Source organism: Rattus rattus, chromosome 11 (assembly GCF_011064425.1).
Source record: "Rattus rattus isolate New Zealand chromosome 11, Rrattus_CSIRO_v1, whole genome shotgun sequence".
Lineage (NCBI taxonomy): Eukaryota > Metazoa > Chordata > Mammalia > Rodentia > Muridae > Rattus > Rattus rattus.
Window position 1 is genome coordinate 92,089,804 of NC_046164.1, and position 15,834 is coordinate 92,105,637.

Below are 15,834 nucleotides of genomic sequence, written 5' to 3' on the forward strand. Positions count from 1 at the left end.
ACTCAAGGCAGAAGTACTTTGGAGTTCTGAACATGTATCAACTGTATGATGTAGACACTCTCTCTCTCTCTCTCTCTCTCTCTCTCTCTCTCTCTCTCTAAATTATCAAACTCTACAGCATAAAACACAAAAGCTATTGTATGACATTACTCTAAGATGACTCTATTAATCAGTATTTTTTAACTCAGTGTATTGCATCTCTATGTTTTGACATTTCAATTCCTCAAGCCTTTGTACATTTTTTTCATATGAAACTATCTTGGTTTTGTTGTCATTGTACATTCCAGATTACATCAGATTGATTTTTTAAATCCTCTAATCTATGATTTATGGGCTCTATTCTAGAATTTAACTTTTTGTTTTCTCCTTTGCTAAGTCTGCTTTATTCTGATCTTTCCTAAAGTGAATATACATAACTACATTCATTACTGAAAAATAATTAACTGCATCATGATAACCAGAACAAAATTATACATGGTCTATGTGCCCTCTGTTATGTGTTCTAACTCCATTTTTAACATGGAAAATATTTTCTTTTTAATCTTTCTCGCTAACTCTCTCCTAAAGGATTTCTCAAGTACCTTCCCAAGACTGTTGACATTTTAGCTTTTCCCCCCACTTCCGTAGATGGTGTCGCCCAAGTCTTTTTGCCCCTGACTTACTTCTGTGGGTTTAAGATATTTTTGCTACTCAGCTACAAGAGTTATGCAGAATGCTGGCTTCTGGCTTTGTCCCCATCAGGTTGGTCCCTCTATCTGCTCAGCTCTCAGGTTTATAGGTTTTTCCATGAACCCAAATTAGGCTGTGTTTTTTCCACTGACTGCCTTGCTCTCTGTATTTTGCCCTTCTACCCTTTCCTCGATCTATGCAGTGCTTGGGAGAAGCCACAGCTACTGTGCTTTGAAACTATGGTAGATGATCTAGCTTTTCTACTCAGCAAGGACTTTCAAAGGAAAAGTTATTATTATTATTATTATTATTATTATTATTATTATTAGTAGTAGTAGTAGTAGTAGTAGTAGTAGTAGTAGTATTTAATTACTTTATATCCAGGTCACTGCTCATCTCCTGGACACCCCCTTCTATAATCCTTCTTTGGGCAGGTGGGGGAACTCTGGGTATTCCCTTACCCTGGTACTTCAAATCTCTGTGAGGCTAGGGACTTCTCCTACTAGGCCAAATAAGGCAGTCCAGCTAGAAGAATATGTCCCACATATAGGGATAGCTGCCCACATGAAGACCAAGCTGTACTTCTGCTACATATGATTGGGAGGCCTAGTACATCCAATGTATGCACCTTGGTTGGTGGTTCAGACTAAGGGTCTAGGTCAGTTGACACTATTGGCATTCCTGTGGAGTTCCTATCCCTTTAGGGATCTATAATCCTTCCTCCTATTCTTCCATAAGAATCCCCAAGCTCCATCCACTGGCTGTGGGTATCCATATGACTGAGTCAGCTGTTGGGTGGAGCCTCTCAGAGAATAACTTACTCCTGTCTGCAGGCATAATGGAACATTATTAACAGTGTTAGTGACTGGTGATTTCCCATGGAATGGGTCTTGATTTGGGCCCATTATTGATTGGCCATTCCCTCAATATCTGCTCTTTTTCCCCATTCCTACATTACTTGTAGGCAGGATATATTTTGGATTGAAAGTTTTATGGTTACATTTCTGATTTTATTGTTTTTTTTTTTCTGGATCTAGGAGGTAACCCCTTCAGGTTCCTTATCCCCAGTGTAGTAAGTCACAGCTAAGATCACCCCCATTGATTCCTGGGTGCCTTCCTTGTCATAGGCCATGTTTTGTCTAGGAGATGCTACTCAGCACTGACTTTTTTAAACATTTTTTATTAGATATATTTCTTTACTTACATTTCAAAGGTTATTCCCCTTCCCGGTTTCCTGTCCATAAGTCCCCATTCCCTCCCCTCCCCTCCCCCTCCCCCATATGGGTATTCCCCCTATACAGCCCCCTTATTGCCCCCCCATATACCCCTGCACTGGGGGTCCAACCTTGGCAGGACCAAGGGCTTCCCCTTCCCCTGATGCCCCAACAAGGCTATTCTCTGCTACATATGCAGTTGGAGCACTGAGCGAGTCCATGTATAGTCTTTTGGTAGTGGTTAAGTCCTGGTTGGTTGGCATTGTTGTTTTAATGGGTCGCAAGCTCCTTCAACTCTTTCAATACTTCCTCTAATTACCCCCAAGGGGGTCCTATTCTCAGTTCTATGGTTTGCTGCTAGCATTGACCTCTGTATTGGACATGTTCAGGATGTGTCTCTCAGGAGAGATCTATATCCAGTCCCTTTCTGCATGCATGTTTTAGCTTCATCAATCTTATCTAGTTTTGGTGGCTGTATATATATGGGCCACATGTGAGTCAGACTCTGAATGGCCATTCCTTGAATCACTGCTCTAAACTTTGCTTCCATATTCCCTCCTATGGATATTTTTCCCCCTTTTAAGGAGTGGGAGCATCTGCATTTTGGTCTTCCTTCTTCTTGAACTTCCTATGGTCTGCGGATTGCATCTTGGGTAATTTGAGCTTTTTGGCTAATATCCACTTATCAATGAGTGCATACCAAGTATGTTTTTCAGTGATTGAGTAACCTCACTCAGAATGATATTTTCTAGTTCATTCCATTTGCCTATGAATTTCATGTAGTCATTGTTTTCGATAGCTGAGTAGTACTCCATTGTGTAGATGTACCACATTTTTTGAATCCATTCCTCTGTTGAAGGGCATCTGGGTTCTTTCCAGCTTCTGGCTATTATAAATAAGCCTGCTATGAACATAGTGGAGCATGTGTCTTTGTTGTATATTGGAGCATCCTTCGATAGCTCAGTTGATAGAGCAGAGGACTGTAGGAATAGCACTGACTTTTTAAAGGAACATCCTTCTGCTCTGCCTCTGTGTGAATTCCCACCACAGTGTTTGTAGAAACCTCCTTCTGCCTGCGAGTCCTCAGGCTCTCAGCCTGGATTCTAAGAGCCCTTATGTTGGATGACATTTCTAACTTTTTGTCTTTTTTATTCTCCCTCAGTTCTGGAATAATGACAGGGAGAATTTTGTATATACTATGTCTTTGGTCTTAAGTTAGGCTTGCTCCCCAAATTAGCTTTGAACTTATAATATTAGTTTTGTACTATTCTTTGTCTGCCACATCTCCTCAGTTCAACATGAGCAATTTTTTCAGAGTCCAGGTAGCAAATACTTTGTGCTTATTTCCAAGAATTCCTCTTTCTCTGACAGATGTCCTACCTTCTAATCTTGCCTCAACTTATGAGTCATCAAATATCTATTAACAGGTGATTCTTCCACACAGTACCGAAGATATTATACCTCTAGATGTTCATAGAGATCTTATAAGCTATGAAACGTTTTCTTTACATATAGTACTTGGCCTTTAAGCACAATGGTAAACATGAATATTCAGGTGGCTCCCTCAGTTGGGCTCAAGAAAATTGAGTTCCTGTCCTGGGACACTGGGGGCTTATTTTGCAGGTAGCAAACATTTTGATTGTATTGTAATTATTGTTAAAATTAGGCATACAGGGACATGTTCTCGGTAAAAGAAAAAAAATTACACAGAGCAAAATGTTTATTGATATAACTCAGAACAAAATCTTAAAACACAATTACAAAATTCTTCAGTTGTAATTTTAGCATATTTATAGACTAAACTATTTCTTGACTATTTGTGTTTGAGTATTAAATTCAAAATGATACCTTAACACTAAGAATACATGAAAAGAGGGGTTGGGGATTTAGCTCAGTGGTAGAGCGCTCGCCTAGGAAGCGCAAGGCCCTGGGTTCGGTCCCCAGCTCCGGAAAAAAAACAACCAAAAAAAAAAAAAAAAAAAAAGAATACATGAAAAGATATCTTGGTTTGTACTACATATTTAGAGATGCTCTGATGACTGTATAATATACATGCCAGGTCACTTATTACAGATATATTACAAATTTTAATAATTCTAAAATGATAGAATCTAATTTGAAAAGAAGAAAAAGAAAAAAGTAATACAACTCAAACTAAACTTGTATAAAGGAAATAACTATAAAGTAAGAAAGACAAGTAGCATTTGATATATCCTTCTAGAAATATCCTTTACCCTCCCCATTAGTAGTAGTTTACAATGGTGTAGTGTAGAAACAATGGCAGAGTTGTACATCTGTCTGCACGTATAAGTACAGAGATAAAACATATATAAATCCTCTACCATATTTAAACACTTATTTCATTTTACTGAGGAAAAATACTTTTTTCACTATAATAAAAGAAATAATAATGTCATAATAATGTCAAAATGACTTCTTTTTTTTTTTTTCCTTACTGATGGAGATCTCATCCAGTGTCTTGAACATGTAAGGCAATTGCTATTCCACTGAACTCTATTCTTGGCCCCAGTTTTTCTCTCTAATATTATGTCAAATTATACCAAAAAACTATTTAGTATCAAATTACTTTCATATTTTAGAAATAAAGAGCAATAATACGGAGCTAATTCTTTGAAAAGATGATGTACAAACTTGTATCTAAACTGATGACATGAAACAGAGAGAAGACACAAATTAATATAGCTAGTAATAAAAAATGAGAAAATTTAAACATATAACTTAAACCCAGATGGTCTCAAGAGATAGTTTTTAGCAATTATACTTGAATAAATTATAAAACTTAGGTGAGATAGGTACATTTTTAAAGTATGGCTATCTAAATTATTCAAAGAAGCTGGGTCTATAGAAACAAGATTGAAACAATAATAGTCTCCCAACAGAGAAAAGCTCACATCCAGACAGATTCCGTACTGAAGCTCACAAGACATTTAAGCATCCTGTGATACATTCGAACTCTAGATTCATAAAGTATTTAGAAAGGAATGAAATGATCTAAGAATTGCAAACTATGACACCTTCTTAAAGCAATTGTTGTTACTATTGTTATGATTTCTTTGTTAGTTTTCTTCTCCTTTGGAGTGCTTCAAGAGGTTCATTTGGCAACTTCTAAATAGCATGTATATCGTCATCATCTTAAATTTATACCAGCATCTTTGAAGTCTATACAATTATTATGAACATAGAAAGTTCACGATACTATGTGTTCCCTTGTTCTACCTTGCTGCTGGGGTGTGGAAACACCACTTTGGCAGGCAAAACAGGAGATGCTAGACTGCATTTACCCTATGCCATCATCAGGTGCTGGGTTTATGGCAAACACCAATGCACCACTCTGAGGGTAGGAGAATGCAACCTGGCCTGGGGCCCTCAGCCTGAGTGAGAAATAAAATTGGCTGAGGCCAAATCTGGGGTTCTATGACTCTTGGGTGTCCACTTACTGTTGGGAACTGCGTGGAGTTGGGAAGAGAGGGGGCCCACAAGCCTGTGAGAAGCCCAAGGCCTGGGGTTCCCAAACTCCTGAATATCCAGATGCTGGTGCTAGTGTATACCACCTCCTCAGCGTGTACCAGCAAGTAAATACATTTTTCAGGAAAGAATGTCATGAAAGGGAAGTTTATTGGCTAAACCTTCAGAGCCTCTAGACTCATCATGTCCCTTTGTGGAGAATGTAGTAACAAATTGAGGCCAGGATTCTTGGTATGGAGCAGGGAGATGCCTACTGTACTCAAAGGTTCAGCGGTTTCTGAACCCACTCAACCTTACCAAGTTTCCTGACATGTTCCACTGCTCCATGGTACAATGGAAGAATTAATGAAATATGACTCCAAAGATTCCAGTATTTCAATATATGGTTCATGGTTGTTGGCACTGTTAGAATATGGTGACACACATAAGAATTTAAACATTGATGGAGGAAGTGGCATCATTAGGAATCTTTGAGGGTTTATGGCCTTATACCACAAGTGAGTTAATCGCTCTGCTTCATGTTTGCAGATAAAGAGGAGACTTCTCGGCTTCCTGTCCCAGCTATCTGCTGCTCTGCTTCCTGTTATTTATTCTCCCTCTTGAACACTGAGTCTAAAGCAACTCTTCCAGCTCTTATTCCTCATAATGAGAGTTTATGACAGAAACAAAAGAATGACTAATACAAGTGGAAATGTGTGCCTTTCAGAAGCATAGAGCACCAGTGCATGACCACCAAATAAAGAGGCAAAGGAATGCAGAATAAATAATGTCTAATACAAAGGCTCAGAAGCAACTGCTATGTATTATTTGAATAGGTATGATTTATTTCCAAAATTTAAGTTGAAGATAAAATTAGAAATAATGATATCATCCCTGCTCTCAAACCCTGTGGGAGAGAGAGTTGATTGCCCAGAAGTGTGGGCAATCCTGAGACTACAGGGCAGGAGAGACTGTCACTTCTGCCCACCTTTTCCCACATCCTTGGCCCAAGAAGAAACTGTCTGTATACTGCCTCTGGGCACAGGAAGATTGGAGCAGTCAAGCTGCAGGAGCCCTGTGGTCCAGACTGCACCTGGATTTGAAAGGACCCAGTCAAGCAGCTCCCTGCATCCAAATCCCGTGGAAGGGAGAGCTAGACCTTCAGAGGGGCAGACACGCCTGGGAAGACTACTCTCTGCCCACATTTCTGACTCTAGAGGAAAACACCTAGTGCCATCTGGGCATAGGGACCTAGGAGAAGTAGGGGCAGGCCCTTCTGGTTCCCTCCCACAGGGCAAGCTGAATGCCAGTGGACAAGAATGGCTATAGACCTGAGAGCAGAACACTCTGTTCCCATAACTGGCTGAAAAAAAAAACAAAACAGGAAAACAGGTCTACAACACTCCTGACACACAGGCCTATAGGAAGGTCAAGCCACTGTCAGAAATAGCAAAACAAGGTAACACCAGAGACAACCTGATGGCAAGAGGCAAGCACAGGAAGGTAAGCAACAGAAACCAAGACTGCATGGCATCATCACAGCCTAATTCTCCCACCAAAGCAAACACTAAATATACAAACTCTAAAATATTCATAGGAGGGAATATGGAGGCAACGTTTGGAGCAGGGACCGAACGGCCATTTAGAGTCTGCCCCACATTTGCTCCTTATATATACAGCCACCAAGACAAGTCTAATGAAGCTAAGAAGTGCATGGTGACAGGAACAGGATATAGATGTGTCCTGGGAGACACAGCCAGAACATTTCAAATGCAGAGGCAAATTCTGGCAGTAAATCCCTGAACTGAAAACGGGACCCCAGTTGGTTGACTTAGAGAAAGGATTGAAGGAGCAGAAGGGGCTTGCAATCCCTTAAGTACAACAATGCTACCCAACCAGAGCTCCCAGGGACTAAACCACCACCCAAAGACTGTATATAGACTGACTCATGGCTCCAACTGCATATGTAGCAGAGGATAGAAGACCTTGTTCGGCACCAATGGAAGGAGAAGCCCTTGGTCCTACCAAGGTTAAACCCCTAGTGTAGGGGAATGTCCGGGGCTGGGGGTTGGGTAAGAGGGAGTGGATGGAGAGGGAAACATCCTTATAGAAGAAGGGGAGGAGGATGGGAAATTGGACTTCTGTCCAATTTCTGAAAGAGATATAATTGGGAAGCAAACACTTAAAGTATCATTACTGACAGATAATAATATGCATAAGTGACCCTAAAAATTCCACCAACGAACTGCTCTAGCTGATAAACACTTTCAGCAATGTGCCTAGACAAACAATAACTCAAAATTATCAGTAGCCCTCCTGTATACAAATGATTCCAGCAGTGAAAGGTATCAAGGAAACCATACATTTCACAATAGCCACAAATAATAGGAAATATGTAGACAGTAACTTTAACCAAGCAAGTGTATGGTTTGTGTGACAAAGACTTCAAATCTTTGGATAAAGAATTTGAAAAGATATGAGAAGATGAAAAGCTCACCCATGCTCATGAATTAGAAGGTTAGTATAGGAAAAATGACTATCTTACTAAAAGCAATCTAAAAATTAAATACAATTCATACAGACATTTAATCAACAATACTCATCTTCATATGGAATAAAAAGCAAAAAACAGTATAGTTAAAACAATACCATACATTAAAAGAACTCCCTGATCTCAATTTGTACTATAGAACCATTATAATAAGTATGGTATACATATGAGATACATGGTATAAAAATAGGTTGCTCAATGGAAGTGAACCTAAGACCCAGAAGTAAGTTCACATCTATTGACCTATGATTTCTGATTAAGAGGCCAAGAATATACAAAGAAAAATGAAATTATCTCCAACAAATGGCATTGGTCCTACTGGATGCTGGTTTTTAGAAGACTGCTAATAGACTAATATCTACCACCATGTCTAACTCAAGTGTAAGTGGATCAAGAATCTCTGCATAAAACCAGATACACTGAACCTGACAGAATAGAAAGTGAGGGAAAGCTTTGAATGCATTGACCCACAAGATAATTTACTGAAGAGAACACTAATAGCACAGCTGCTAAGACTGACAATTAATAAATAGGATCTCATTAGAACAAAATAGCAGCCTACACATTTTCAAGGACTCCAAATCTGACAGAGGGCTAATAATATCCAGAATATGTAAAGTAGTCAAGAAACTAGGTATGAACAAACCAAATGATCCAATTTAAAACGGGGTACAGATCTTAATAGAGAATTCTCAACAGAGGAATTTCAAATTGCTAATAAACCTTTAAAGAAATGTTCAACATCTTTACCCAGTACAGAAATGCTAATCATTAGATTCCATTTTAAATGTGTCAGAATGGCTAAGATAAAAAACTTAAATGACAGTTCATGCTAGTGAGGATATAGACAAAGGAGAAGACTCCTTCATTAGTAGTCAGTGTGCAAACGTCTACAGCCACTATGGAAACCAATATGGCAGTTCCTCAGAAAATTGGGAATTAGGCTACCGTAAGATCCAGACTCACCCTTCTTGGACACCAATGCAAAGAATTATCCATCATACCACAAGGACACTTGCACAACTATATTCATAGCAACTTTGTTCATAATGGTCAGAAACTAGAAGAAAACTAGATTTCCCTTGATGGAAGAATGGACAAACAAAATGTGATACATTTACAAAATGAAGTATTACTGCGCTTTTTAAAATGACATGAAAAAAAAATAAAATGACATGAAATTTGCAGGTAATTGGAGGGAACTAATAAAAATCATCCTTCGTGCATTAACCCAGACCCTGAAAAACATATGGTACATATTCACTAATAAGTGGGCATTAGTTTTTAAATAAAGGATATTCATGAAATTATACATAGACAGAGAGAAGGTAAGTAACAAGGAAGGCTCAAGCAGTGGACGTATGGCTCTCCCTGGGAATGGGAAGTAGATTTTGTGGATAGGATGGAGCCAAATAGGATGTCAACAGGGAAGACCAGTTGGGGAAAGAGTGATGAAAGGAGAGAGTACTCGGAGAGCAGAGTAGAACTGGAAAGCATTTGGAGATGGGTGTGGAAACCTAGTGCAGTAGAAATTCCCTGGAATTTGAGGGTGACCCTTTTGAAGACTCCTACTACTTTGGCATACAGAGCCTGAACAGACTCTCTTCTATAACCAGACAAGACTTCCAGCAGAGGGTTTGGGACATTAACTTTGCCACAAAATCTTTGACCTACTATTTGTCTTGTTTACACAATGTGCTAGGATACTGGTGGCATAGAACTCGTGGGATTGGTCAACTAATAACTAGTACAACTATATACCACTGCTACTAGAGTGAGTTCATGACTGACACTGTCTGGATGGCCAAGAACAAGAGCTTGGACAGCTCAGATAACCAGAGACCCAGGAGAGAGAGAACAAAACAGTTACAAAAGAAAAAAATCAATGAATGATTTCTTATGATATTTTGCTATATACATACATTGGTGCATAACCCAATTGTCATCAGAGACACTTCATAGAGCAACTGACAAAAGCAGAGACCCAGACAGAGCCAGAATCCTGCAGAAGGTGGGAGGATGGATTGCAGGGTCAGAGGAGTTGAGAACACCAGGAAAACAGGGGCCACAGAATGAACTAACTAGGGGTTATAAGGACTCATGGAGATTTGAAGTGGCAATCACAGCACCTGTATGGGTCTGAACTAGGCCCTCTGTATCGTGTTTTTGTGTAGGCTGGTGTTCTTTAGATTTCCTAATAGTGGGATGGGAGTAAGGATTGCCTGAATCTCTTGTCTGTTCATGGCATCCTTTTCCTCCTACTGGGTTCCTCATTCAGCCTTGAAATGAGGATATTTGCATAGTCTCTCTGTGACTTGTTATGTGATATTCTGTTCATATACCTGGGAGGCTCACTTTACTTTAAAAAGGGAAACAAAGGAGGAATTAATGAGGAATGGAGGAGGTGGAGGGGACAATGAGAGGAGAGTAAGGAGGGGAAACAGGCCAGGATGTAAAGTCTGAGAGAAGAATAAAACAAGAAAAAAAAATCATGTTCCCTGGGTTATAAGCATCTGGATTATAAGCAGAAATATTTCCATTTATGAAACTATCACACTTTATTTACTGAAGCCACGGGTAAAATACATAATGTTTAGCATATCACTGTACATAGAAATTCAGGTATTTTGGTTAATAATACAGAGGTTCTCTGTAGGAAGGATAAGCAATAATAAAGAATAGTCAATTTAGTAAATATACATAGTCTGTATGTAGAAAAGTATAGCTCACAAAACATCGCCATAAAATCAGTGATTTGATAAAATTATTAAAATTATGAAAACAATAGTGAACATGTGAGTCTACGCATAAAATGATTAGACAAGCTAAATTCATAATAATATGAAGTATTTACTAATTAGATCATCTTTTTGAGAAGTTTTTAAACTCCCGTAGAATAACTTTAATATCACCACTTAGTGTAAAATTTGATCTTTGATTAAAATACATTTACTATTCTATCTCTTCAAACATAAAGGCTTAATTTGAATTCCTTAAGATTTATTTATAACACAGGACAGTTCTTTTACTATCTATTTTGTGCAGTGTCTATGACAAATCATTGCCTAGAAAATTGTAAAAACTATTAAAAAACTGGCAAATCAAATACTTGCTCCACTCAGGTTTTATTAGACGTTTCCTTGAAAAATTAACTTTCATTGAAAACTCCTTAGTAACAGACACTAAGGAACTGGCTGTTTCAACTCACCCTAATTCCTAGCTTTCTCTTTGTACTTAATCTTTGAGGTTTTCAATGTTTGATTTAAGTTTGTCTTCAGGAGTTGAGTAGTATTCTCAACTTTCTCAAACACAGATATGCTATATTTCTGTGTTTTATTCCTTTTCTTTTCTCTGCTAAAGTTTCCCACCAATTCGTACACTGCCCCAGTCCTAAAATTATATTACTACATTATATCATAAGTCATTTTCTCAGGACTCTTTGTATTCAATTTCATTTTTTACTGCATCAGCAATATATATTTGAAGATTTATATACATATACATATACATTTGAAGATTTATATTGGAATATATAGTAATATATTTATATTGGAATATTTCCCCCACCCACCCCAAACTTGTTTCTTAGTGTTTTCTTTTTTCTTTTCTACACAGAGATTAGGAAATTTTAGAATTGTTATATACATTTTAGCAAACAAGTTTTGATCTATTGGCTTCTTGGTGCAGTCATGCCACGGCAATGCATTGTGGTGCCAAAGGCTTGTAACTTGACAAGGAAATTGAGACTACTAATGTCTTAGGAGGTGAGACCAGCACCACAGGAACCTCCTGCACCCTTCTGGTTCATTCTGATTCATGAATACTAGCCTCCTTCCCTCTCCCCATTAAATGAATCACTGGACATTAAAAAACAGAGTCCCAAGGGGCCACATGCTTTCAGCATAAAGCACTTCTCTTCACTAGGTTGCTGTTACAGTGCAGACCGACTGCCTGGATATGCTCAGGAGATTCAGCCAATATTGCATTTGGTTAAGTGCATAGTGAGAACAAACCAAAGCAATCTTTCCCTTATGGGCATCAGGTTCATCTAAGCATCTTCCTATGAGAGGACTGCCCTGATACCTTCTCTTTGTCCTCCCAACCTCTAAAAGTAAAAAGTAAAATAAAATAAAAAATAAAAAGTTAAGCCGTTTAGACATTTGTCAGCCTGGTAAACAGACTTTGTCAGCAAACAGAAGTCCTACTATTGTGAAGAAAATAGATAAGACAAAAAGTACACGTGATGACCCATCTGTTGTGTTGTTGGGTAACTTAAAAGGTTGACTTCCGACTTCATTGATGTAAAATCCTATTGGAAATAGTTGGGCAGTCATACAGAAAAGGGTCATTCCAGTGAATGGTATCCATCGAGCGTGTTTTGTAGCTTCTCTTCACCAGTGGGAAGCCACCAGCAAATTCCAAGTCACAGTCGAGGAAATGATTCCCATGATGATAAAGTACAGAATGGTGACCCCCTCTGGGGGAAGCCGAGGCAGGGACCCAGGTCCAGCCTCATCCAGGGATTTTCTGACACTGCTGCACTAGGTTGGCCCACAGCAAGTGCTTCTGCGACTGCCCTGGGTTGAGTCAGTCCAGGTTGGCGATGCTGGCGTTGGCAAAGATATCCTCAGTCAGAAAGAGACATCCTGAGATGATGGCCATTTTATCCATCTCCCCGCCCCACTCCCCCATTCTCCACCTCAGGGCAAGCCAAGGCCTCTTTTGTCATGCCCTGGCCAGACCTGGGATCCCCGTGCCACCACCCTCAGCCAGTGCAGAATGCGCTTCTGCCCTCTGTGCTGGGATCTTTATTGCACTTCTTAATGAAAAACTTAAAAAGTCAAATTTTAGTTTTTACTTATATTTTCCCATTTGACTACTAACTACCTGAGAAGTAGTGGTTAGTAAGTTAAAAATAACCTAAATCCTATTATTTTTAAGCCACTTAAATTTTAATTAATTGAAAGTAATCTAAATCCTAATCTTTGCTAAGTCACCCAAATTCTTCTATAGGAGGTTGGGCATTTACTCAGCCACCACTAGTGACATGCTAACCACTCATTGTATATCTATCTTCCAACCTTTAATTTGGCCCACTACCCCTAGGAATAAAATCCATATTTCTAATCTGAAATGCAGCTAGACTTTTATGAGTGTAAGTATTGAGCAAGGACCCTGGGAAGTCTCTTTTAAATAGTCAAAATCAGATGTAGCTAGAATAATTTTGCTGGTGTGCCCTTTATATTAAACTGCCAGGTCATTCTCATGTACATAACTTTAGTTGCCACTTTTGCCTTGAGACTAGAAGCCATACAGTGACATAATGCTAGAGACTGATGCATAAGCGTGGTAAGTCCCCAACTGAATAACATGTAACAGACAAATAGTCACAGTAACTTCTTCTTGAGGTGAGAAATGATATCCTCAAGTGTGAAATTTTAATACTGTGTTACGTTGTCTACTGTGACCCCTAACAAAGAGGGAGATGAAGATTAAAAAGATCAATACCGTTAAAACTGCAATGCACTTTGTGTCTATATGCAGGGCAAAAAGAAAGAAAGCCACATGTTGTATCTTATTACCTATTCGTCATCTAATTATTTAAAAGAAATAGGATTGAAAACAGTGAGAAACTGATAAAAGTAGGTTAACATGCAGGCATTGTGGTGCATGTGCTGTCACTTGAGTGTTGGCCATGATCTTTCAGAAATGATCTCTTTCAGGTTTCAGAGCACCAGCAAACATTTCTAATTATTTGAGTTTTTCATGAGCCTTCCTTTTTCATGAGCTTTTCTTTTCTCATGGGGTGTCAAATGCTATTCCTCCTGGGAGCTTCATTTAGTACTTTCCTATGTTAATTATTGGTGTTCTGAGTGAGTTCTTCAATTGAGAAAGTCTCAAATCATCAGTGCAGCGAATGAACACCATATTTTTTAAATATTTTGAGTTATGAAGCCTCTTCAATATGCTTCATCTATGGAGGCCTCCACATTGACTGTCTGTTCCACTTTATTCTCTCAACAGTAACCTTGAATTCCAACTACTTCTCCCTACTCATTATACTATTGTCTCTTAATTGTGAGACGCAAATGGAGGGTGTCCCTATCTAACTCCTTCTTGAATTATACCATTAATTGCTATGGCACCCTATTTTATATCTGCATGGATCAGATTCTAATCAAACTCATCATATCACTGACAATTTAGTTGTTCAAAAACTAATCTAAAAGAAATATGGCATGAGATCATAACCTATTGATTACTGCCTATAGACCAAAGTTCAGATTCTGTCTTGCTATGAACATCTGCCCCAGTGTACCTTAGTGTTATGTTCTACATCTTAGCATATATGGAGCTCCTTGGTCTTTCATGATTGTCTGAAGACTACTTAAAAGCTTTAATCAATTCTCTTGAAGTGCCAGTTCTTTTCTTGTCCTTGGTACCATTAATTTTATGAGAGTAAAATATCCTTAAATACATACCATAGCCTATAGAATTTGCCTTTCATAGTAGACATGCGAAAACATAAGGGCATGTTTATATTAAAATCATATTTTCCTAAGACTTAAATGCTTGTTAAAAATGAGTTTTCTGTCTTTTCCTTTAGCAGTGATAAAATAGAATTGAGTAATATAGTTAGTCTTTAGAAGTATAGGACTGAGAGTCAATAATGATATCTAGGAATGTGACTTTTCTTTTAAAATTGATTTTAGAAAGTTTTTAGTGACCAATTACAACACAAAGGGAATGTATTAGATGCTGTAACTTTTGGATAAGTTCAAGAACTCTCTGTAGTCTTTTAAGCATCAAACTCACTCAGTTATCTTGCCTTAATGACCATGGGACTGCAGTCTTTTCTCCTGAGAAAGGTGCATCAGAAAAGTTACTCCCATAGGATCAGCTTCTATGATTAATAGGACATTTAACTGTCCGTAGACTTTTAAATCATCTTTTCATCTTGGTTTCAAAGTTTGAAGAGGCCAGTCTGCTGCTTTTACTTTTGTCTGCACTGATTGTATTGCTTCTGAAAAACTACATTCTGGCTTTGAAGTCTAGGATCCTGATTTAGACGAAGAGGAGCATAAAAGAAGTAGCTTCAGTGGCGTCTTCATTTACAGAACAGCCAGAACTGATTTTGAAGTTGAGTGATTGGAAGAGTTAATTTTCAATCTCTGTTAATACCGAATGGATGCCTAGTCCTCTGTTCTGTGAAGGAGTGAACAGAAATTTCAAAAAAAGACTAATAAGACTTTCCCATAGTTATCTTTCCAGTTGAACTCATCATCAAAGGTTGATTCTTTAAAAAAAAAAAAAGGACCATTAGCACATCTCGATTCACCAACCTCAGATGAATCTGTTCTTTCATGCAGTAGTTTCTTCAGCAGCTGCTGCCGTCTCCTCACTAAAGAGCATTTGTAACATCAAAATGGAATTGATCCAGAAGTCAGAAATCAAAATGGGCTATAATACTCTATTAAGGAACATCATCACATGACTTTTAAGATCACACTTTCTTCTTCTTTTCATTATAAAGATATCGCTAATATCTCAGAATTTTGTTTCTCATTTTATATAAGTTCCATGCAACCATACATCCATACATACATCCATACACACACATACATAAACACGTTCATTCCTAAACATACATACATACATACATATATATATATATACATACATATATGTATATATATATATATATATATATATATATATATATACATGATCAGAGTAAGCTACTTGAACGTCTGGAACTCTTGATTTCTGTCCCCAGAGTGAGCTATTTCCACAGGAAAAACTAAGTGGATGCTACTTATTTATTTTTAAAAGTTCCTCATGCTGGTACACATCTCTCTTTAAAAGAGAAAACCTGTGTGGTTTTCATTATAGTTTTTATAGGAGATCATGTACTTACTCTGTTAGAAGATAATG

General features: G+C 38.1%; 1 pseudogene; it reads right to left on the reverse strand.

Moving 5' to 3' along the window:
• Window positions 1-12,062: 12,062 nt before the first annotated feature.
• On the reverse strand, window positions 12,063-12,570 carry LOC116912191 (annotated as a pseudogene).
• Window positions 12,571-15,834: the final 3,264 nt, after the last annotated feature.